General features: G+C 43.2%; 2 protein-coding genes across 7 annotated transcripts in view; one reads left to right on the top strand and one right to left on the bottom strand.

Moving 5' to 3' along the window:
- Window positions 1-15,516, bottom strand: part of ZNF565 (zinc finger protein 565) — a 61,315-nt gene extending 45,799 nt beyond the window's left edge. For 2 of the 3 annotated variants that reach the window (XM_036440336.2, XM_036440338.2), the window contains exon 1: window positions 15,107-15,514. The gene's annotated coding sequence lies outside the window, so the exon portion shown is untranslated. Of the gene's footprint in view, window positions 1-15,106 lie in introns of all 3 variants that reach the window. The other variant, XM_045582495.1, reaches the window with a different exon arrangement.
- Window positions 15,517-15,555: 39 nt separating this feature from the next.
- ZNF146 (zinc finger protein 146) overlaps window positions 15,556-24,466 on the top strand; it is a 39,312-nt gene continuing 30,401 nt past the window's right edge. For 2 of the 4 annotated variants that reach the window (XM_036440344.2, XM_045582497.1), the window contains exons 1-2: window positions 15,556-15,698; window positions 17,180-17,243. The gene's annotated coding sequence lies outside the window, so the exon portion shown is untranslated. Of the gene's footprint in view, window positions 15,699-15,831; window positions 16,076-17,179; window positions 17,244-24,466 lie in introns of those variants that run through there. The other 2 variants (XM_036440345.2, XM_045582498.1) reach the window with 1 other exon arrangement.

The raw sequence follows: 24,466 nt of genomic DNA, 5'->3' as shown, positions 1-24,466 counted from the left end.
ACTCATTAGCCTATTATGCTTTGATTCATTGAATGACTGACTGGACAACCAGACACTTAGCATATTAGGCTTTATTATATAGGATATACACCCAACCTGGGACCACCAATATATACAGTATATATAAAGCAATTACTAACAGAACTAAAGGGAGAAACTGACAAAAACAATCATAGTAAGGGACCTAAATACCCCATTGGCAGCTATGGAAAGATCATCCAAACAAAAAATCAATAAGACAATATCATGCTTAAATGACACATTAAACTAAATACACATAATTGATATTTACAGAGCTTTGTATCCCAGAATACCAGATTATATATTCTTCTCTAATGCACCTGGAATATTCCCAAGGATAGACCATATGTTGGTAAATACAACTAACCTTAATAAATTTAAACTGAAATCATACCAAGCATATTATCTAGCCCCTGTGCTTCAAAATTGAAAATCAACTGCAAAAAGAAAGCAGGAAAACTCACAAATATGTGAAGATTAAATAATATGCTATTAAACAATAGCAGGGTCAAAAAAGAAGAAAATAGATAAAAAAGATACATAGAGACAAATGAAAATGACAATATGACATATCAAAATTTTGGGGATATAACAAAAGCAGTAATAAGAGGAAAGTTTATAGCACTGTAGGCATGCCTCAAGAAACAAAAAAAGCTGAAACCGGTTTGGCTCAGTGGATAGAACGTCAGCCTGCAGACTGAAAGGTCCCAGGTTCGATTCTGGTCAAGGACATGTACCTTGGTTGCAGGCACATCCCCAGTAAGGGGTATGCAAGAGGCAGCTGATCGATGTTTCTCTCTCATCGATGTTTCTAACTCTCTATCCCTCTCTCTTCCTCTCTGTAAAAAATCAGTAAAATATATATTTTTTTAAAAAGAAACAAGAAAAATCTTAAATAAACAATGTAACATTTACCTTTAAGAACAAAGCCTAAGGTCAGAAGAAGGAAGGAAATAATAGAAATCAGATGAGAATTAAACAAAGTAGAGAACAATAGAAAAAATTAACACAACAAAGCTTGCTCTTTAAAAAGTTTGACAAAATTAACAAACCTCTACCAGACGCCAATTCCAGCATATCATAATTGTAAGAGTTTCATCAAAAAGTTGATGGAACTTGGGGACTAAACAAGGGCTGTCACATTTGTTGTCACCTGCTGTAATGGCTAAAGGCATTTTCCCTAAACCTGAAAAGGATGATTATTTGCTGAAAGACAGCTCAGCTCTTCTTAATATGTTGTTGCCTCCTACTGGACAAACACCTGAACAGCTCTAGGCTATTCCCCAATCTGACAATGCTTCTGTAGGAAACCCTACCCTTAGGACAATTTGTGTTAATAAAAAGCAAGGGGTCCTGAGACAAGGAGAACTTAGTTTCTTTAGCTAGGCTCCTCTGAGTACCAATGCCTTTCAAAATTATCTTTCATCTCTGGACTCTTACTTCAGTTATACACAGCCTTTCTCAAGATCACTGAACCCTTCTTCTTCTTCTTCTTCTTTTTTTTTAAATTTTTATTTTATTGTGTTTTTAACAGAGTGGAAGAGAAAGGGATAGAGAATTAGAAACATCAGTGAGAGAGAAACATTGATAAGCTGCCTCCTGTACCCCCCTCCACCCCCCACTGGGGACGTGCCCGCAACCAAGGTACATGCCCTTGACCAGAATCGAACCTGGGACCCTTGAGTCCACAGGCAGACGCTCTATCCACTGAGCCAAACTGATCAGAGCTGCTGAACCCTTCTTAATGCCAGAATAAGAACCATGGCAACAACTGGCTAGAAAAAGAAAAAAAAAAAAACACAAGAAAATACTCAAACAAAATCAGAAATGAAAGTGGAGACGTTACAACAGACACCACAGAAATACAAAGGACTGTAAAATAGCATATGATAGTATACACCACCAAATTCAATAACCTGGAAGAAATGGACAAATGTTTAGAAATATATAGCCTTTCTAGACTGAATCATGAAGAATTGGAAAATCCAACAGTAAGAATATTGAAACAATAAAGAAACCTCCCAAAGTAAAAGTCCAGGACTTCACTAGTGAATTCTACCTAACATTCAAAGAGGACTTAATACACATCTTTCTTAAACTCTACCAAAAAATGAAGAAGAAGCAATACTATCTAATTTATTTTTTGAGAACATTACCATAACACCAAAACCTGGCAACACACACACACACCCCACACACACACATTACAGACCAAGCCTCTGATGAATATAGATGCAAAAATCCTAAACATAATACTAGCAAATTGACTATAACTGTGGTCGGCAAACTGCAGCTTGCAAGCCACATGCGGCTCTTTGTCCCCTTAAGTGTGGCTCTTTCACAAACGACCACAGCCCAGGCAAGTCTATTTTGAAGAAGCGGTGTTAGAAGAAGTTTAAGTTTAAAAAATTTGGCTCTTAAAAGAAATTTCAATTGTTATACTGTTGATATTTGGCTCTGTTGACTAATGAGTTTGCCAACCACTGGACTATAACAATACATTAAAAAGAACCAGGTGGGATATGTTCCAGAAGGGCAAGAATGGTTCAATATATGCTAACTGATCAATGTGATACACAACCTTAACAAAATAAGTTATAAACTTCATATGCAGAAAAAGCTTTGGACAAGATACAAAATCCATTTATGATTAAAATGCTCAATAAAATAGGTATAGAAGGAAGGTATCTGAACATAATAAAGATCATATATGACAAATCCTCAGTAAATATCACATTCAGTGGTGAAAAACTGAAAGCATTTCCTCTAAAATCAGAAATAAGAATGGATGCCCACTCTCATTACTCTTATTCAACAGAGTACTGAAAATTCTAGCCAGAGCAATCAGGCGAGAGAAATAAATAAAAGGTATACAAACTGGGAATGAAGAAGTAAAAAGGTGTTTTTTTTGCAGATGACATGATTCTATATGTAGAAAACCCAAAAGATTCCACCAAAAAATTACTAGAAACAATAAAGAAATACAGTAGAGTTGCAGAATGCAAAATTAGTGTATAAAAATCCATTGTGCTAATATATATTAACAATGAAATTTAAAAAAAAGAAATAGAAAACAATTCTATTTACAATTGCAACAAAAATAATAAAATAGGAATAAACTTAACAAAGAATATGAAGGATCTATACACTGAAAACTACATTATTTTTAAAAAATTAAAGAAATTGAAGATATTCTATTTCATGGATTGGAAGAATCAATATAATTAAAAGGGCCATATTACCCAAAGCAATATACAGATTTAAAGCAATCCCTGTTAAAATCCCAAAGACATTAAAAAAATATATTTCAGAGAGGAAGGAAAAGGCAGAGAGAGATAGAAACATCAATGATGAGAATTATTGATTGGCTGTCTCCTAAATACCCACAACCCTGGCATGTGTCCTGACCAGGAACTGAACCATGATCTCCTGGTTCATAGGTCCATGCTCAACCATTGAGCCATGCTGGCCAAGCCCAATGGCAATTTTAAAAGAAATACAAGAAAAAAATTAAATGTGTATGGAATCACAAAAGATCCTGAATAGACAAACAATCCTAAGGAAAAAGAACAAAGGCAAATATTACTGCCTGTCTTCAAATTATACTATAACCCTAGCAAATGTGGCTTAATGGATAGAGTACTGGCCTGTGGACCAAAGGGTCCTGGGTTGGAATCTTGTCAAGGGCACGTAACCAGCTGCAGGCTCCTCCCCAGCCTGGGTCAGGGCCTGTGCAGGAGACAACCAATTGATGTGTTTCTCTCACATTGATATTTCTCTCTGTCTTTTCCTCTTCCTTCTACTCTCTCTAAAAATCAATGGAAAAAATATCCTTGGGTGAGGATAAAAAAAAAAAAATTGTACTACAAAGCTACAATCAAAACAGCATAGTATTGGCAGAAAAATACACAAAGACTAATAGAATTGAAAGCCCAGAAATAAATCCACATATATGGCAAATGATTTTTTATAAAGAAACCCAAAACATAATGGAGAAAAAAAAAAAAGCCTTTTCAATAAATGGTGTTGGAAAAATTGGAAAGCCACATACAAAAGAATGAAATTAGAGACTACCGTATTTGTTGCCGTATATAAAAATTAAATCAAAATGGAATAAAGATCTAAATATAAGATATGAAACAGTAAAATACATAGAAGAAAACACGGTCTCAGAGATGATTTTATGAATTTGACCCCAAAGTAAAGGGAAGTAAAAGCAAAAATAAATGAATGGGGTTATATCAAACTAAAAAGCTTTTTTCAGAGAGGAAAAGAAAGATAGAAACATCAATGATGAAAGAAAATCATTGATTGGCCGCCTCCTGCATGCTCCCCCCTGGGGACTGAGCCCAGAACCTGTGTGCCCCAAACTGGAATTGAACTTGGGACCTATCAGTCTGCAGGCCAACGCTCTATCCACTGAACCAAACCAGCTAGGCCTGAAAGTTTTTTGCACAGCAAAAGAAACTATTAACAAAACAAAAAGGCAACCAACCAAATGAGAGAAGATATTTGCAAACAATACCTCTGCTAAGGGGCTAATATCCAAATATACAAAAAACTCATACAACTCAACAACAAAAAACAAACAATCCAATTAAAAAATGAAGAGAGGACTTAAAAAGACATTTCTTCCAAAAAGACATACAAATTCCCTACAAATATATGAAAATATGCTCACCTTCACAAGGGAAATGCAAATCAAAACCGCAATCCTCAGACCTGTTAGAATGGCTGTTATCAACAAAACAAGATATAACAAGTTTTGTGGAGGTCATGGAGAAAAAGGAACCCTTATGCACTATTGGTGGGAATGCAAATTGGTACAGCCTCATTGGAAAATGGTATGGATGTTCCTAAAAAAATTAATAATAGAGCTACCATATGACCTAGTATTCTCCCTTCTGGGTCTCTACCCAAAAACTTTAAAAACATTTATTTGTAAATATATATGTACTCTTATGTTTTATTCATGGTGGCCAAGACATAGAAACAATCTAAGTATTCTTCAATGGATGATTGGATAGAGATGTGGGACATTTTCATAACAGACTGCTACTCTAAGCCATAAGAAAAGATGAAATACTGCCATTTGTGACAACATGGATGGATTTTGAGAATATCATGTTAGGCAAAATAAGTCAGACAAAAAAGGATGAAAACCATATAATCTTACTCATATGTGGGATATTAAACAGAAACCAAGGAACTTACATATAAGACAAATTCATAGACACAGGCAATAGTATGGTGGTTACCGTAGTGGAGAAGGGGGGGGTATTGAAGAGAGTAAAGGGGTCAAATTCATAATAATGCAAGGAGACTTGACTTTGTTGATGAGTACATAATGCAATATACAGATGATGTATTTTATTTTATTTTTAAAAATATATTTTAATGATTTCTTACAGAGAGGAAGGGAGAGGAATAGAGTTAGAAACGATCAGCTGCTTCCTGCACACATCCCACTGGGGATATGCCTGAAACCAAGGTACATGCCCTTGACCGGAATTGAACCTGGGACCCTTCAGTCTGCAGGCAATACTCTATCCACTGAGCCAAACTGGTTTCGGCCAGATGATATATTTTAGAATTGTGCAATTTAAACATATAATATAATCTTATTGGACAATGTTAACTCCAATGAATTTAATAAAATTTAAAAAGTAGTACCATTCTATAAAATCCCAAAGAAAAATATTTAAATATACATCCCAAGAATATCACTAAATTAAGGAATTACACTTTTAGCAATTTTTTAGATTTTTGCATTAAGCTTATACATTTTATAATAAAACTAGAGGCCTGGTGCATGAAATTCATGCACGGGAGGAGGGGTTGTGTGGGGGGGAAGGGTGTCCCTGGCCTGCACCCTCTCCAATCTGGGACCCCTCAGATAATGGCAGTCAGATATCCCTCTCACAATTCAGAACTGCTGGCTCCTAACCGCTCCCCTGCCTGCTTGATTGCCCCTAACTACTTCTGCCTGCCAACCTGATCATCTCTAACTGCTACCCTGCTGACTTGATTGCCCCTAATCACCTCTACCTCGGCCCTGCACCTGGAACCCAGGATTCCCTCCTCCAGCCAACCACAGGCACCAGGGATACCGGCTTCCCTCCCTTTGGTCAGCCATAGGCGCCCAGGCTGGCTGCAGACTCAGAGGATGGTGGGCAGGTGGCTTTGCCTATGCTGCAGCTGCAAGTGCTGGCACCTGAGACTGCAGGGTGGGCAGCTTCTCTGACTCCCAGGCCACGGCCAGGCGCAGGTGCTGGTGCCCAGGACTGCGGGGTGGGCGGCTTCTCCTTGTAGCAGCTGTAGCCAACTGCAGGTGCTGGCTCCTGGACTGTAGGCGTCAGCTTCTCCGCATCTGCTTCTCCATCTTCCCCCTGATGCAGTGGGGGCAACTTCTCCCGCTGGCTGTGGCCTGGGATCACAGGGCAGGTGGCTTCTTCATCTCCGGGGCTGCTGTCAGCCTCAGGCACTGGCAGCGGGTTTCTTGTGTCCCCCAGGACGTGAGGTGGGCGATTTCTCCCGCTGGCTGTGGCCTGGGATCATGGGGCAGGCAGCTTCTTCGTCTCCTAGGTCGCACCCAGCCTCAAGCACTGGGGCCCGGTTTCTGTCTTCCCCAGGAAGTGGGGCAGGAGGCCGTGAGGCTTCTGAGGCTGGCTGTGGCCTGGAATCACCGGGCAGGCAGCTTCTTGGTCTCTGCGGCTGTAGCCAGCCTCAAGCGCTGGCGCCTGACGTCTCTGACTCCCATAGGCTGTGAGCGGCTGTGGGGCGGGGCTGCCGCCATGTTTTTGGTCAATTTGCATACTCTGATTGGTTGTTGTGCATAGCGGAGTGGTGTGATTTGCATGTTTCTTTTTTATTAGTGTAGATTATAACATTACTGCCATTTATACAAAAATGAATAACCAGAGTTGTAGCTGTATTTATTAAGAGCAATTGAGCCAATGTCTATTCCAAGAATGGAGACAAAAAAGGAAATTAGTGTGATTCAAACAAATAAGTTCTTTTACAGTCCTTTAAATGTTGACTCATGTCCTCTGGTACATGAGATAGCTTCATTTTGTGAATGACCAATGTCCAAGAAAGGACTATTTCCAGATTAAATAAAAGTGTATACAAAGCAAAAAGCATGACTTCAGATACATGGTAAGTTACTTATTCATTCAATTATTAATTTAAAAAATTTTGGATGGCCGAAACCAGTTTGGCTCAGTGGTAGAGCGTCGGTCTGCGGACTGAGGGGTCCCAGGTTCGATTCCGGTCAAGGGCATGTACATTGGTTGCGGGCACATCCCCAATAGGGGGTGTGCAAGAGGCAGCTGGTCGATGTTTCTGTCTTATCGACGTTTCTAGCTCTCGATCTCTCTTCCTTCCTCCTCTCTGTAAAATATCAATAAAAAAATATTTTTTTAAAAAAAATTTTGGATGAAATCTTTGTACAATTTTAACACCATTTTATTAATTATTTGAAATGCTGTATCATTATAGCAATTTCATTGTTCTGGTTAATTCTTTAAAGCATGTTTTTTATTAGCTATATAATATTCCATCATATAAATGTAAAATACTCCTCTTCTGTTTCCTTATTGTTAGGCACAAATTTTGGACATTTTAAAAGCTTTACTGTCTTTGATTTTGCGTCTTTGGTTCTAAATTTTCATGGGTCAGGAGTCTCCTTGAAAATCTTATGATGTTCTTACTTGGGTAGCTCTGATGGTTGGAGTATCCTCCCAATATACAAAGGTACAAGTTCAATCCCCAGTCAGTGCACATATGGGAATAAACCAATGAAGGCATGAATAGGTAGAAGAACAAATTAATGTGTTTTTTCTCTTTCTCCCTAAAATCAATCAATCAGTAACATTTTTTTTAAAGAAGAAAAATAATTGGCTTAAAGAAAAAGCCAATTTAGCCGGGACCGGTTTCGCTCGATAGAGCGTCGGCTTGGGGACTGAAAGGTCCCGGGTTCGATTCCGGTCAAGGGCATGTACCTTGGTTGGGGGCATATCCCCAGTGGGGGGGGGGGGTGCAAGAGGCAGCTGATCGATGACTCTCTCTTATCGATGTTTCTAACTCTCTATCTCTCTCCCTTCCTCTCTGTATAAAATCAATAAAATATATTAAAAAAAAGAAAAAGCCAATTTAAAAAGAAAGAAATAAAATCTTATGAAATCATGAAACTTCTTTTAAGAAAAAATAAAATGAATAAATGTATGCAAAAACTGTGTATAAAATTTCATAGAATTTGCCACACCCTAAAGTTAAAGGAAATCAAGACATTCTTTAAAACCTGTTGTAACCAAGTACTACGACTACATTCATCTATTTTCATTTAAGTTATCAAAAACAAACAAACAAGGAATTTGGCCTGAAATTAAAACTATTCCAAAATCAAAATGACCAAAATCAAATTAGATCTGTGATTGGGTTAACTGGAGAACACAAGGCTTGAGCCTTACAAAATCTAACAAATGTCAAAGGGAAAGCTCGTTCTGCAGCCTAAACCTTGCACAAACTTGCTCCCCTTCAGGCATTTTACAGAAATGCCCGAAGACCATAACTCCTGCACAGCCCCCAGGAAGAAGGGCGTCTGGCGCCAGCAAAAGGACAAAGGGCAAGGCAGTAAAACTGCGGTCCTGATGTTGCATCGCAAATCAGCAAGCTGGACAAGATGTCTTAATGAGCCAATTAGATACGAGTCATCTTTATTACGCACAGATTCAGAGCATATTACCTTTGTCAAATTCTAAACACCCAAAGGAGGAAGCATTCTTTTTGCATCTTTTTTAGGTCCTTGTGTAAGTTATTTTTATAGACAGCTTATAACCTTGAATACATATCATATCTAGCAAACACCTGCCATATCTATACAGACAACTTGTAACCCTGAGTATCATATCATAGCTATACAGACACCTATAACCTTGAGTATCATATCTATTGTATATAGGCACCTGGCATCAATATCAGCACATCGGTCCCTTATGTTAGATGGCTAGCTTGCAAGGTCAGACAGTTAAGTTTATCTTTTCTAGTTAAGCAAAAACAAAGTTATTTTACAGTCTAAAATGAACAGAATTGACCTACAGAATAAGAGACTAAGAATAACAGAGTAGTTCAAACAGCAGTTTTCCAAAGGAGGGATTACTATGCTTCACTGCTACATATGTCAAGTCAAAGCCTGGTCTGCAGCTCTCCCTGAGAGCATAAAAAGCCTGCTCCCTCCCCAATTTATCACTGGCTCTTTCTCGAGTCAGACCATCTACACCCAGGTGACATGAATAAATATCATTTTGATTACATTGAGCCTTGAGTCCATTACATGTGATCCTGGCCCAACCTGCATCTTTCAGTCTGGTCACTGAGACAAACTTTTATCCCAGATTTGTGAATCCAGACTTCTGTAATAGGTCCTCACATTCTTTCTCCTAAAAGATAGGAATAGCAGAAGACCTTTTTTGTTAAACCATACGGTGAAAATTAGAGATATCAATAATGAGTGCTATAATGACCCAGGCTATCTAAAAACAATTATGCAGGGGCCAGTGTTTATAAATCAACAAATCACAACTCTCCAAAAGATGTAGATCTACGCCATTAAAACTCTTGGCTGCAGAAATAGTGATAATAATAAACTGCACAATTTGACAAAAAATGAATTTTAGGACCTTGGCTGTACCAAACATTAAAATATATTGTAAAGATTCTATAATTAAACTGTGTTAAGGTTACCAGACATCCCACTTTTGGCGGGACAGTCCCGATTTTTAACAATCTGTCCCGCGTCCTGCGGCGTTATTAAAAAGCCCCGATTTTTGGAAAGAATTCTTTTTAAACGCCGCGGGATGTGGGACAAATATGTGTGGTAGTAGTACATAGATAAACAACCAATGGAATAAAACAAAAGGCTTGGAAATCAACCAACTACAATATATATGGAAATTTAGTTTATGATCATAGAGATGGTTGCTTCTCAAATCGCTGGGGCAAAGACAAAGTTTTTAATAAGTGGTGCTGGGAACGCTGTGATGCCTACAGCCAATCAGAAGGGAATATGTCAATTAGTGGGACAAAGATGGCGGCTGCCACAGAGCCAGCCAGAGCGGGCGGGAGGCTTGGGTTATCCCTGGCGATGGAGGAAGCTATGCTTTCTGCCCACCTGGGCCGATGGCCGAAGGAAGGGCCTGTGGAAGGTGGTCACGCAGCTGGTCTAAGTGCACAGGAGGCTTGGTTTGCCCAGGCCAGCTGCTGAGGGAGGGGCCTGTAAATGACTCTCAGCCCCTCACCCAAGCTGGCCATGTCCCCATGGGGTGAGGGTCCTCACTGCGGGGGCAGGGTCAGCCTGCAAACGGCCATTAGCCCCTCATCCAGGCTGGACAGGCACCCCAGCGGGGGACCGTCCATCCTGAAGGTGGTGTGACCAGCCTGAAAACAGCCCTTATCTCCTCACCCAGGATGGCCATGCCCCCCAGCGGGGACCCTAACCCCATGGGGGTGTGGCTGGCCTGCAAACTCCCCAGCCCCTTGCCCAGGCTGGCACTGTCCCCTGTGGGGACCTCCACCCCAATGGGGGTGTGGCCAGCCTGCAAACCACCACAGGCCCCTTTCCCAGGCTGCCCCACCCCCCCAGGGAACCCCCACCCTAACCTGGGACACCCTTCAGAGCAAACCAGCCGACCCCCACCCATGCACCAGGCCTCTATCTATACTAATAAAGGGTAATATGCTAATTAGACTGGGAGACCTTCCAGGAGACCTTCTGGATTTTCTTCTGGACAAAGCCATGATGGCAGGGCTGAGGTAGAGGCAGTTAGTGGCCAAGAGGGGAGTGAAGTTGTGGGGGATCAACCCAGGATGGGACAGCAGTTGTGGGTGATCAGGCTGGTGGGGACAGTCAGGCCGGTGGAGGGGGGGCAGTTAGGGGTGAGCAGACTGGCAGGTGGAGCCACTTAGGGGAGAGTAGGCCATCAGTGGGGGTCAGTTGGGGGCAATCAGGCTGGTGGGGAGCAGTAGGGGATAAACAGGCCAGCAGGGGGGCGAGCAGGCTGGCAGGGAGTGGTTTAAACATATTTAGAAATAAAATATATGACTGTAACAAAAATGAAAATGGAAGTATCCAGTTGTAATATTTTTGCATTATATGTTAAGTTAGATAACAATTATTGGAAGTCTCTAATAAGTTTTATTTAAGCACATTATCTTACATAATAAAAACCTAATATGCTAAGTGTCTGGTCAATTGGTTGGTTGTTCAACCAATCAAAGCATAATATGCTAATTATATGCTAAGGCCGCTCAACTGTTTGCTATGATCTGCACTGACCACCAGGGGATAGATACTCCAAACGGTAGATTAGCTTCAATTGGGGTCTGGCCAATTGGGACTGAGCAAGATGGACCAGACATGCCCTGGAGTCCTTCTGTGCTCCCTCCCCAGCTGGCCATCCTCTTGCATCCCTCCCAGCCCCAATCATGCACTAGTGAGGTCCCTCAGCCTGGCTTGCATCCTCTAGCAATCCAGGACCCCTCAGGGGATGTTATAGAGCTGGTTTCAGCCCGATCCTGCGGCCAGGCCAAGGTACTCCACTGCTGCACGAATTCATGCACCTCTAGTCTATAATAATAAAAGTGTAATGTGCTAATTAGACTGGACAGCCAAATGACCTTTTGGATGTCCTTCCCTACAAAGCTAGGGTTGCAAGGGTGAGGCAAGCCATTGTGGCTACGAGGGCAGAACACCCAGGCCTCTAGTTTTCTGATTAAAGGAGCTAGTGCTCCTTGGGAATCTGATTCCAGGGCTGGGGCTGAGAAAGTACAGTATCAGCTTGGAACATATATTGTGGTGCATGAAAATAAGTACTAAAAAAAATCAAGAGAGAGGTAAGAGGAGAGAGAAAGGGAAAGAGAAAGGAGAACACATTGAAATGACACAGGAGTCAACTCAAAGGGGCTCCCAGTGGCCACATTTGGAATAATTTGAGCAACAAAATAGTGATAGTAATGGATTATAACCTATAGAATAACAATTAACCAGTATATACTTATATAATACTAGAGGCCCAATGCACAAGATTCATGCAAGAATGGGTCATCCTTCACCTGGCTGCCGGCACTGCCTTCGCTTGGGCCGGAGCCACCTTTCTGCTCCAGCCGGGAGCAGCCTTTCTGCCTTCCCATGCTGCCCAGAGGCCCGGAGTGGCTGGGGTGGTGCAAAAGGCCTGAGTCATCACCATGGTGATGATGAAGAGTCCTGCCCAGCCCCTGGCCGCTCAGTGACTGCATATGCAAATTAACCCACCATCTTTGTTGGGCTAATTTACATACTCACTCCTAATTGGCTGGTGGGCATCGTGAAGGTACAGTCAATTAGCATGTTACTTTTCTATTAGGAAGATAGTAAATGGGAGAGAAGGAAAACCTCTAACAGTAGGATTCCAATCCTATATAATAAAAGGGTAATATGCAAATTGATCATCACTCCAACACACAAGATGGCTGCCCACAGGTGGTCAAAGATGGCCTCCCTGATGTGGACACAACATGGCCACCAGAAGATGGCCAGCAGGTGGGGTCATTTGGGAGGGACCAATCATGCAGGGAAGGGCAATTAGGGGTGACCATGCCAAGCAGAGAAAGGCAGTTGGGAGCGACCAGGCCTGCAGGAGAGAGTAGTTGGGGGGACCAGACCTGCAGGGGAGGGCAATTGAGGGGGACCAGGCCTGCAGGGGAGGGCAGTTGGGAGCAACCAGGCCTATAGGGGAGGACAGTTAGGGCCAACTTGGCAGGCAGGGGAGGGCATTCAGGGTTGACAAGGCCAGCAGGGGAGGGCAGTTAGAAGCTATTGGGCCGGCAGGGGAGCAGTTAGGCATCAATCAGGCTGGCAGGGGAGTGGTTAGGGGGTGATCAGGCTGGCAGGCAGAAGCAGTTAGGGGCAATCAGGAAGGCAGGCAGGCAAGCAGTTGGCAGCCAACAGTCCTGGACTGTGAGAGACATGCCCAACTTTCTATTTATTGGGCCTAAACGGGCAGTTGGACATCCCTTGAGGGGTCCCAGATTGGAGAGGATGCACGCTGATCTGAGGGACACACACCCCCACGCACAAATTTTGTGCACTGAGCCTCTAGTTAATAAGGAATGATGGAAACAAAACAAAACAAAAATCACCATTTGGCAAATAGATGGCAATAACATATTCAGGTAAGAATTATCAATGGATTAAGATTAGTAGGCGATGCCGAAACTGGTTTGGCTCAGTGGATAGAGCTTCAGCCTGCAGACTGAAAGGTCCAAGGTTTAATTCCAGTTAAGAGCATGTACCTTGGTTGCAGGCACATCCCCAGTAGGGGGTGTGCAAGAGGCAGCTGATCAATGATTCTCTCTCATTGATGTTTCTAACTCTATATCCCTCTCTCTTCCTCTCTGTAAAAAATCAATAAAACATATTTAAAAAAAGATTAGTAGGCGAAAGTAGGGATGAGAAACAGGATATTTGTATAAAGTATTTCTCCATTAGACACTTTAATTATAATGGAAAAAATTGTGGGGACACCACTGTAATCAAGTGATTAAAGTTTACACCACTAGTAATGAAACAAATTGACTTCATGGGTCTCTTGATGAAATGCACTGAGAACATAACACTTTTGGAATATTCTTTCCTCAAATGCATAATTTAAATTTAATAATGAGGAAGCAGCAGACTACCTCAATTTGAGGAACATTCTATATTGCATACTTTACAAAATAAATGGCCAGTTCTCTTCAAGTGTTAAGGTCACGAAAGACAAAGAATGAGGAATTGTGCCAGATGAAGAAGACTAAGGAGACTTTCCAACTAACTGCAATATATGACCATGGATTGGATCCTTGTCCAGAAAAAGACACTGAGGGACATTGATAAAATTTGAATATGGTATGTAGATTAGTTATTAATAGTGTATCATTGTTAATCTGGTTTTGATCAGGTACTGTGATTATGTAAAATGTCAACATAAAAAGAAGCTGGGTTAAGAGTATATGGGAAATCTATAATCAGTAGCAATTCTCCTCCTCTCAACATCTCTCTTGGAGAAGAGTCAAGAAAAAGGAATCATGAGAGAGCAAGACATTTTTGAAGGGTCATCTCCCTATTCTCCCACACTAGGGAAGGAAATCTGGGAAGACTTGCCATCCTGCCCAATCGCATGCAGTGTTGCAGTTGTGGCTGAGGTTCTCACTCTCTATGGCCACAGTCTGCCCTAACTTCACAGGTTCTGCAGTGATCAGAGCACTGGAGTCACAGGCACCTCACTCCCATACACTTGGTGCTGCATAAATTGTCAGTGAAACAAAAACATAACCACACATCCACTCTTGAGACACACAGGACACAACCACACAATCATAGACACAGTCATAATCTCACACCTACTAAGAAGACACAAAGTCACACAATCTAATCACCATGACACACAGTCACTCTCATATAGTCACAGACTTCCTAAACCAAAACCCACAAATTCCCAGCAGCCACAAGTACATACCCACTTAGGGGATACAGACAATTACTGGCACTCTACTCAGTCTAACACAATGTTAACCAGTCACAATCCAACATTTACTCTGGAGACACAGTCACACTTACACAGGTAAAGATAAACCACACCCGCACACTACACCCCAAGGAATACAGCTGGAAGTGTATCCAAGGGATACAGTGTGATCACAGTGTCACAGAAATACAATTACACATGTTATCACACATGGTCACAACATCACGCAACCATACATCCACCTTGGAGACATGCAATCATAACCCAGATACTCGAAAGCATCACACTCAGACCTCCAAGAACAAGGCGTGCGGTCCTACGTACCCAACAGGGACACAGTCACAAGGACCAAACCACACTCCAACACAGCATCACACTTGGTTACAAAAACACAAGTGAACACAACCGGACCCTCACAGTCAGCCAAACACAGCTACATTCACTCACTCCGAATCTGGCATTCTCAGCCCGCTACTGCCAGCGCGCAAAGACCTGAAACTCTGGACACGCCCCATCCCGCCCCGGATTCCCAGACCCCTCACCTTCGGCCTCCCCTTGGTAGCGTCCGGGTCCGAGCGGAACTAACTTATCTGAACGATCTGGCCACCACGTTGAGAGACTTAACGTCGGGCCGCTGAGGTCTCTGGGAAACGTAGTCCAGTCCAGACCAGCCAAACAAGATGGAGTCCTCGTATTTCAGAATTTGAGTTTGACTTTGGCTCGTTAGACACAGCACTCGGGAGACTTCAAAGAGGGAGTCCCTGATCCAAACCTAACACCAGGATTGAGCTGATCTTCTTCCAAGGCAAGTCTACTCACCTCGAGAGCGCCATAACGATAGGAGGCAGTCAAGTTCCCATAGGACAGAGGCAGAGTGTCGACCAGCAAAGCCTTAAGGGAAATGTAGTCCAAAGCTGGAAAAGCGGCATTGCTGATAGAAGGTAATCTGATACCACCCTGGGCCTGGCTGTGGTAACTGTGCGTGCTGCTTCGCGGAGAATTGTGGGAGTGCTCCGTAAACCCCTCCCCCATTCCCCTCCCGCCGGATGCGCAGGCGTGGCGCACCGAGTGGACATTTTGGTCTTTGTCTTTTGGTCAGCCGGCCCCTGGGTCCACGTGGCGTGAAAGTAGGAGGTGGGATGTCGGGGTCTTGGGCCGGTCGGGTCCGGGAGGTAAAGGGGAGATTCCGGGTGTATTGGGGTACGGCGCGGGGCAGAGAGAGTGGATTTAAGAACTTCTGGCCTGCCTGGGGGGTGGGGGTGGGGGTGGGGGGCTCTGAGGCGGATTCGAGCGTGTGTGAACTCAGTTTGACCGGATGATTGAGGTTGTTGAGTGAGAAACTGGTTGCAGAATTGTATATGGATGAGTTTGAGAGGAGCTATGGGAAACTAGCATTGAGGTAATAACATTTGAGAAGCACTTCCCTTTGTCGAAAGTGCTGATGGTAACGGTGCCATCTTCCCTTAGCATCAGTTTTCCTTGACGATTTGAAGGGGGGCAGGAGCCAAGTGGTAAATACTTTATAGGTAGTTTTGATTTTTACACAAAACCGAATTTCTTTTTAATTGGGGTAGAATGCAACTCGCTATTTTTTTGTTTTGTTTGTTTGTTTGTTTGTTTGTTTTTAACAGGTTAAGCGCCCAGCCTGTTTTGTCTCCCGGGTGGAAAGTATAGTGTCAGGTGACTGACTGAGCGCTTAATATGTTAAGCAACCAAGAATGTGTCAAAGGAATTTTTAGTTTTATAGCGCCTGCTTCAGACGGTATCAGATTCCACTGGTTTGGGGGTACTTAAATAGAGCTGCTTTTAAATAGTTGCACTTTGAGAAGCAGTACCATACAGCGCAGAAAGCCCAGGATTAGGGAGTCAAGGTTTTGCAGTCCTAGGTTAGACAGTTACTTCCTTCTTTGAAGACAATTTAGTTGCAATCTTTATCTGTGAGTCTGGAGTAGATTCTAGTGACCTAACTCCTAAATGAGTTGAGATGTTCTTAGATTGTATAGATTTTGTGAAGTAATGAAGAAAATTACTTTTACTTGTAAAGATGCTTTTTGTAAGGAATCCACCCACAGTTATCCCTTACATAATTTTTAGTAACGAGAATTAAAGTTACTGGGCACTAAATTAAAATAGACAAACAACAGTAGTTAGAGGACATAACAGAAGAAAACCACTATTTATAAGAGCAATCAAAGCTTGAAGAGCAAACTTGAGAAATAGGCAAAACTATTAGAAAAGAATTTTAAAATAACAAGGGGTATAACATTAGATGTGAACAAATAGATATACCATGTTTTTCAATAGGGATATATAAGGAAGTGTGTGCAAACTTAAGTAAGTTTATTAATTTAAAGTGATCCTAATAAAATTATCTATAGTCCCTGCCCCTTTGTAACTAAAGAAGCTGATTCTGCACTTCACATGGAAAAATAGACAAGCTAAAATAGCCAATAAAACAAAAAGAAAAGCAGTTGCATGGGGATGTGAGAACCCACTGGTAACATATTTGAAAATATAAATTCTTGGAAATTTAAATAGTATTAGTATGGAGCTGGCCTGGGAAAGATAATTCAGCAATATTTATAATTGCAAATATTTTTCTTTTGTTTTTTTAGCCAGCTGTTTCATATCTGGAAATTAATCCTAGAAAGGTACCTGCATTTGCATTGAATTATACAGGTAAGAGGTTCATTTCATTTATGTTTGGCATAGGGAAAGATTAGAAACAATTCTTGCCATCATTCGGAGACTGGTTGAATAAAATTATGGTATATCTACAGAACAGAATAATATGCAGCTGTACAAAAGAATGAAAAGGAAGCTTTCTGTATGAAATAACTCAAAAAATAAATTAAGTGAAAGCAAGATGCAGAATGTATGATATGCTTCATCTGGGGTAAGACCTGGAGAAATATATATATTTGTTTCCATTAAAAAACTCAGGATACATAAGACACTGTTAAAAGTGGCTCTTTCTGTTGGGGGTTGTGGAACAAGGATAGATGGGGCAAAGGCAAATACCTTCGTATGTTTCTAGCTATGAATTTAGTAGATACTCTAACTATGAATTTAGTACATATTCAAAAGTTAAAGTGTTTGTTTTTAAAGGAGGAAACAGGTCATGGAGTCAGACTACTTCTGTTAACTCCTCTTGCCACTTTGCACCTTGATATCTTAAGTACTTAAAGCTTGTGCCTCAATTACTCATCTAGTAATATAGAGAAAATAATAGTATTTGATTCACAGGGTGGTTAGATTATGAAGTTCTGAATTCTGTAGAATAGTTCCTGATATAGTAAGTACTGGATAAATGTTAAATAGTACTGTTAATTACTATGTGCAAAATAATACTTCCTCAGAAATAGTATAGTTATTTGTACTATTTCTGGTAGAAATTTCTGAAAGAGTCAGATGTGTACATGCTGCTTTCTTATTTCCACCTGTAAACATTTTTTGGATGGGGGCATCTCTTTTTATAACTGAAATGAGGAATTTATAACTGTGTTTAAGTTACATTTGTCTTAGAAATTCATCACCACCACCTTTAGGAACTTTGTTCTTTGATTTCTATGGCAGTTACTTTCTCATAGTCCTAATTCAGAACCTCTGATATTTTTTAAGAATTTCAATTGTGACACTTCTGAGCCAGAATAAGTAGGTGATGATCTTCAAATTGCATAATATAACTGAGCCATCATTAATGATTATATTTTCCCTTTTTGACAAGAGTATAATGTGTGGTTTTACTTTATTACCATCCAGTTGTCAATTTCCCATCATTCAATGAATGCTTTTAACACTAATAAATCTGTCTAAACTAATAATTGCCTAGGGGATCATCATGCCCTAAGGTTGTCACAAGATGGCTGTCACAAGATGGCCACTTGCACAGTGGAGGCGGGGCCTGGCAGAAGAGGCAACTCAAAGCAGAAGAGGGGAGTTGTGGTCAATCAGGCAGGCAGGGGAGCAGTTAGAGGGCAATCAGGCTGGCAGGCAGAAGCAGTTAGGGGCAATCAGGCGAGAGGTTAGGAGCCAGTGGTCCTGGATTGTGAGTTGGACATCCCCTATGGGGTCCCAGATTGAAGAGGTTGCAGGTTTGGCTGAGGGAACCCCCCCCACTCCATGCACGAATTTTGTGCACTGGGCTTCTGGTGTATATATCCTATCTAATCTAATAAAAGGGTAATATGCAAATTAACTGTCATTCCACAAAAAGATGACAGCGCCCATAGTGCCAGGGTGGGATCAGAGGCAGGGAGGGACACAATGCAAGACTGCTGGGCTGGGGGCGTGCTATGAGGGCCCTCTTCCCAGTGCACAAACTTCGTACATCAGGCCTCTAGTCCATACTAATAAAAGAAACATGCAAATTGATTGTCACTTTGTGTCGCCCACCAGCCAATCATGAGTGGCTGCAAATCAGTCATGCAAATTAACCCAACAAAGATGGTTGTGGTCCTGCCTCTCAGCTGCTCTGGGCCTCTAGGCAGCACACATGGGAGGTGCACAGGGCAGGACGCCTGCTTTGAGGTTAAGGGCAGGGGGCAGAGGGTGCTACAGGAGCCACTCTGGCTGGAACGAAGACTGAAGGTGGCTGCTAAAGCGAAGGCCTGGGTCCTTCATGCCGGTGGAAAACCCGTGCCGGCAGCCAGGGAAAGGTCTATTGCACGAATCTTTGTTCAATGGGCCTCTGGTATATATATAAAAGCCTAAATAACCAGTCGACCAAATGACTGGCAGGTAGCTATGACACTCACTGACCACCAGGGGTTAGACACTCAATGCAGGAGCTGCCCCCTGGTGGCTCAGCCAACTGACGGCTGGCAAGCACAGCTATGGCAATGTGAGCCTCTTCCGCCTTCATGGCAGTGCTACCGAGTGGCAGTAGGCACAGCAGGGCTGCAATGAGCAGGAGTGGTGCCCTGGCCGCCTACTGCTTTGCACAGTACTACACCCCTCGGGGATGTCAGACTTCAGATTGGGCCAAAACTGGAAGTCTGACATCCCATGAGGGGTTCCAGATTGTGAAAAGGTGCAGGCCAGACTGAGGGACCCCACCGGTGCACAAATCTATGCACCTGATTTCTAGTAATAAATAATTTGTCTTATAGGGTACTTTCTTTAGGGATTGGAAAGTGATAATTTTCTTTTTTTAATGAATTCTTTATTGTTGAAAGTATTACTATGTTCCCCTTATTCCCCTATTGATCCCTTATAACTTGCCCCTGTGACCCACCTGAGACTTTGTTCATGGGTTGTGCATATATGCATACAAGGTCTCTGGCTGATCTCTTCCTACATACCCCCCCTATGTCCACCTTCCCTCTGAGATTCCACAGTCTGTACCTTGTTTCTGTGTCTCTGTATCCACTCTGTTCATCAGTTTATTTTATTCATTATGATCATGTGATGCTTATCTTTCTCTGAGTTATTTTGCTTAGCATAATAACTCTCCGGGACCCCTCTGTCACAAAGGGTAAGAGATCTTTTTTTTTAACTGCTGCATGGTATTCTATGGTATAACGGTACCACAGCTCTTTTTATTCACCCATCTACTGATGGGCACTTGGACTGTTTCCAGGACAATTTACAATTGTCCTGCTATGAACATAGGATTGCATACATTCTTTCAGATTGGTGTTTGGGGTTTCTTAGGATATATTCCTAGAAATGGGACCACTGGGTCAAATGGCAGTTCCATATTTAATACTTTTTAGTAAACTCCAGGTTTAAGCTTGGGAAGGGGTGTCGTCATGTCTCCCCACCCCCTGCCAGGTCTGATTGCAGGCTCAGCCCCTCTCCCAAGCATAAAGCCTCTGCCCAGGTTTAGGCTTGGGAAGGGGTTGTCCCGTTTACACACATACACACAACCTCTGATCGAAGGCTCAGCTCCTTCCCTAGCCTAAGCCTCTGCCTAATGGCTGGCTGGGAGTGACCTGGATGCTGAGTGACCTGGCTGGGAGTTTCCATGGACCCAGGTGTCTGTGGGCATAGCGAAGGTACAGTCAGTTTACATGTTTCTCTATTATTTGGTAAGATATTTTTTTATTGATTTCAGAGAGAAAGGGAGAGAGAGATAGAAACATTAGTCATAAGAGAAAGTCGTTGATTGGCTGCCTACTGTATGCCCCCTACTGGGTATCAAGCCCACAACCCGGGCATGTGCCCTTGACTGGAACCAAACCAGGACCTTTTAGTCCCCAGGCTGATGCTCTAGCCATTTAGCCAAACGGGCTAGGGCATGCTGTTTCCTCCTTTGTCAAATATTAATTCAGTATAATGCCTTGGATTGATTTCTGGGGTCTCTGTTCTGTTCCATTGATTTATATGCCTGTTCTTGTGCCAGTACCAGGCTGTTTTGATTACAGTGGCTTTGTAGTATACCTTGAAATTTGGTATTGTGATTCCTCCAATGTTGTTGTTCTCAAGATTGCTGTGGCTATTTGGGTCTTTTTAAGTTCCATATAAATTGTTGGAGTATTCTAGATCTGTGAAATATGCTGTTGTTATTTTAATAGGAATTGTATAGAATCTGAATATTGCTTTGAGTATTATGGCCTACCAGTCCAAGGATAAGGCACATTCTTCTACTTGTTTAAATCTTCCTCTGAATCTTTTTCAACTTTTAAGTCTTACACCTTCTTGGTTAAATTTATCCCTTAGGCCGGGACCGGTTTGGCTCAATGGATAGAGCGTCGGCTTGGGGACTGAAGGGTCCCGGGTTCGATTCCGGTCAAGGGCATGTATTGGTAGGGGGTGTGCAAGAGGCAGCTGATCGATGACTCTCATCGATGTTTCTAACGCTCTATCTCTCTCCCTCTCTGTACAAAATCAATAAAATAAATAAATAAATAAATAAATAAATAAATTTATCCCTTAGTTTCTTAATTTTTTTTGGTTGCAATGAGAAACAGTATTGTTTATTTAGTTTCTATTTCTGAGAGTTCATTATTGGTATTATAAAAATGCACTGTTTTCTGAGTGTTAATTTTGTATCCTGTTACATTGCTGAATTACATTTAATAAATCTACTAGAGACCCTGTGTACAAAATTCGTGCACGTGTGTGTGTGTGTGTGTGTGTGTGTGTGTGTGTGTATTCCTCAGCCCGGCCTGCACCCTCTCCAGTCTGGGACATTCCTGTCACAATCCAGGTCTGCTGGCTCCCAGCCGCTCACCTTTCTGATTGCCCTAACCACTTCTGCCTGCCAGCCTGATCGGCATCTAATGGCTCCCCTGTAGGCCTGATCCCCCCAGCTGCCCTCCCCTGCAGGCCTGGTCACCCCTAAAAACCCTTCCTGCTGGCCTGGCCTCCCATCACTACCTTCCCCTGCAGGCCTGATCACACATAACTGCCCTTCCCTGCCATTTGTATCCACATGGGGGTGGCCATTTTTGACCACATGGTGTCAGCCATCTTGTATGTTGCAGTGATGGTCAATTTGCATATTACCTTTTTATTATATAGGCCTTCTTTGGTGGAGTCTTTAGGATTTTCTATGTGCAATATCATGTCACCTGTGAATAGTAAGAATTTCTTCCTCACCAATTTGGATGCCTTTTATTTTTTTTTTGTTTGACCATTGTTGCTAGGGCTTCCAATATTACCCTATCTAATGAAAGAGTAATATCCAGATTGACCATCACTCCAACACACAAGATGGCTGCCCCCATGTGGTCAAAGATCCTGCCCCCAAGTGGACACAAGATGGCCAGCAGGGGATGGCAGTTGGGAGGCACCAAGCCTGCAAGGGAGGGCAGTTGAGAGTGACCAGGTCTGCAAGAGAGAGCAGTTGGAGGCGATCAACCCTACAGGGGAGGGCAGTTAGGGGTGACCAGGCCAGCAGAGGAGATAAGTTGGGGGCAAACAGGCTGGAGGGGAGCAGTTAGGCATTAGTCAGGCTGGCAGGGGAGTGGTTAGGGGGTGATCAGGCTGGCAGGCAGAAGCGGTTAGGGGCAATCAGGAAGGCAGGCAGGCAAGCAGTTGGGAGCAAATAGTCCTAGATTGTGAGAGGGATGTCCAAGTGCCCGTTTAGGCCCGATCCCACCAGACATCCCTTTAGGGGTCCCAGATTGGAGAGGGTGCAGGCTGGGCTGAGGGACGAATTTTGTGCACTGGGCCTCTAGTGTTGAATAAAAGTGGTGAGATTTGTTCCTGTTCTTAGGGGAAATGGTTTTAGTTTTTGCCTATTGAGTATGATATTGTCTGTTGGTCTATCATATATGGTCTTAATTATATTAAAATATGGTCCCTCTATTTCCACTTTGCTGAGAGTTTTTATCAAAAATGGTGTTGAGCCGAGACCGGTTTGGCTCAATGGATAGAGCGTCGGCTTGGGGACTGAAGGGACCCGGGTTCGATTCCGGTCAAGGGCATGTACCTTGGTTGCGGGCATATCCCCAGTAGGGGGTGTGCAAGAGGCAGCTGATCGATGACTCTCTCATCGATGTTTCTAGCTGTCTATCTCTCTCCCTTCTTCTCTGTACAAAATCAATAAAATATATTTTAAAAAATGGTGTTGAATTTTGTTGAATGTTTTTTCTGGGTCTATGATGTGATCATAGGATTTTTGTTTTTCAAAAAAATTTTTTTTAATCTTTATTGTTCATATTATTACAAAGGTTCCTCATTTCTTCCCCCCTCCACCAGGTCCCCACCCTCCCCTCCGCCCCCTCCCCATCCCCCATTGTCCTCATCCATAGGTGCAGTTTATCTTCAGTCTCTTCCTCCCTCCCTTTCCCTGATAGTAAATCCCTTTTCAGATAGTAAATCTGTTACTTAGCATTTTCTCATATCAGTAATACCTCCACATGCCCAATGATACACTTCACACAAAAGACATTTCCAAATAGGTCAACCAGCCTCATCCAGGCCCCACCCAAGGCACTCACAGATCAACACCCCAGTGTTATACTAACTCAACACATCCAGATCTAAGCCTTCATCACTCGATTCAGCAGACCCTCAAGTTCCCGCAAAAGTTTCCAGCCATGTCTGAGAGGCAGCCGTGGGGGAGGGCCAAGCAAGGAACGAGCTGTTCCGGGCCTGGCCTCTGTTGCTCTGGTTCGTTCCACAACCAGCTGCTCCGGGTCTGGTCACTGCCGCTCCCGACCTAGTTGCTCTGGACTTGGCTGCTGTTGCTCCGGGCCTGGCCGCACCCGACCCGGCTGCTCTGGGCCCCGTTGCTCCGGGCCGGGCCGCTCCGGGCCTGGCCACTCCCAGCCTGGCAGCCGCTGCTTCGGGCCTGGCCGCTCCCAGCCTGGCAACCGCTGCTCCGGGCCTGGCCACACCCGACCCGGCTGCTCCAGGCCTGGCCGCTCCCAGCCTGGCAGCCGCTGCTCCGGGCCTGGTCGCACCAGACCCAGCTGCTCTGGGCCCGGCCGCTCCGAGCCTGGCTGCTCCCAGCCTGGATGCTCTGGGCTTGGCTACTGCTGTTCTGGGCCTGGCTGCTCCCAACCCGGCTGCTTTGGGCCTGGCTGCTCCGGGCCCTGCCACTCCAGGTCTGGGTGTTCCTGGACTGGCCACCCTGGGCTTGGCCGCCTCTGCCTCAGGCCTGGCTGCCACGGCCATAGGTCTGGCTGCTCCAGTGCTGGCCGTTGATGCTCTGGTTCTGGCCGCTGCTGCTCTGGGGCCTGGCCGCTGCTGCTCCGGGTCCGGCTGCCACTGCCTTGTGCCTGGCCACTCTAGGCCTGGTCGCCGCTGTTCCAACATTCTGTCCCTTTTTCTTTTTTTTAAAAAACGCATTTATGTTGCAATGTTGGCTGGTGAGTTGAGTTCTGACTTAATCTTTGATTGTTCAAGATCTTCTTTGTATTCTTTCTTAAGTAATTTTACTATCTTTTGCTCTCACTTGATTTCTTCACATTGAGAACTTCTTCCTCCTTGTCCTGGGAGCTCAGCAG

The sequence above is a fragment of the Pipistrellus kuhlii genome, unplaced genomic scaffold (assembly GCF_014108245.1).
Source record: "Pipistrellus kuhlii isolate mPipKuh1 unplaced genomic scaffold, mPipKuh1.p scaffold_m20_p_17, whole genome shotgun sequence".
NCBI lineage: Eukaryota > Metazoa > Chordata > Mammalia > Chiroptera > Vespertilionidae > Pipistrellus > Pipistrellus kuhlii.
Note: the sequence above shows the minus strand (reverse complement) of the source record. Positions and strands in the feature narration are given on the sequence as shown.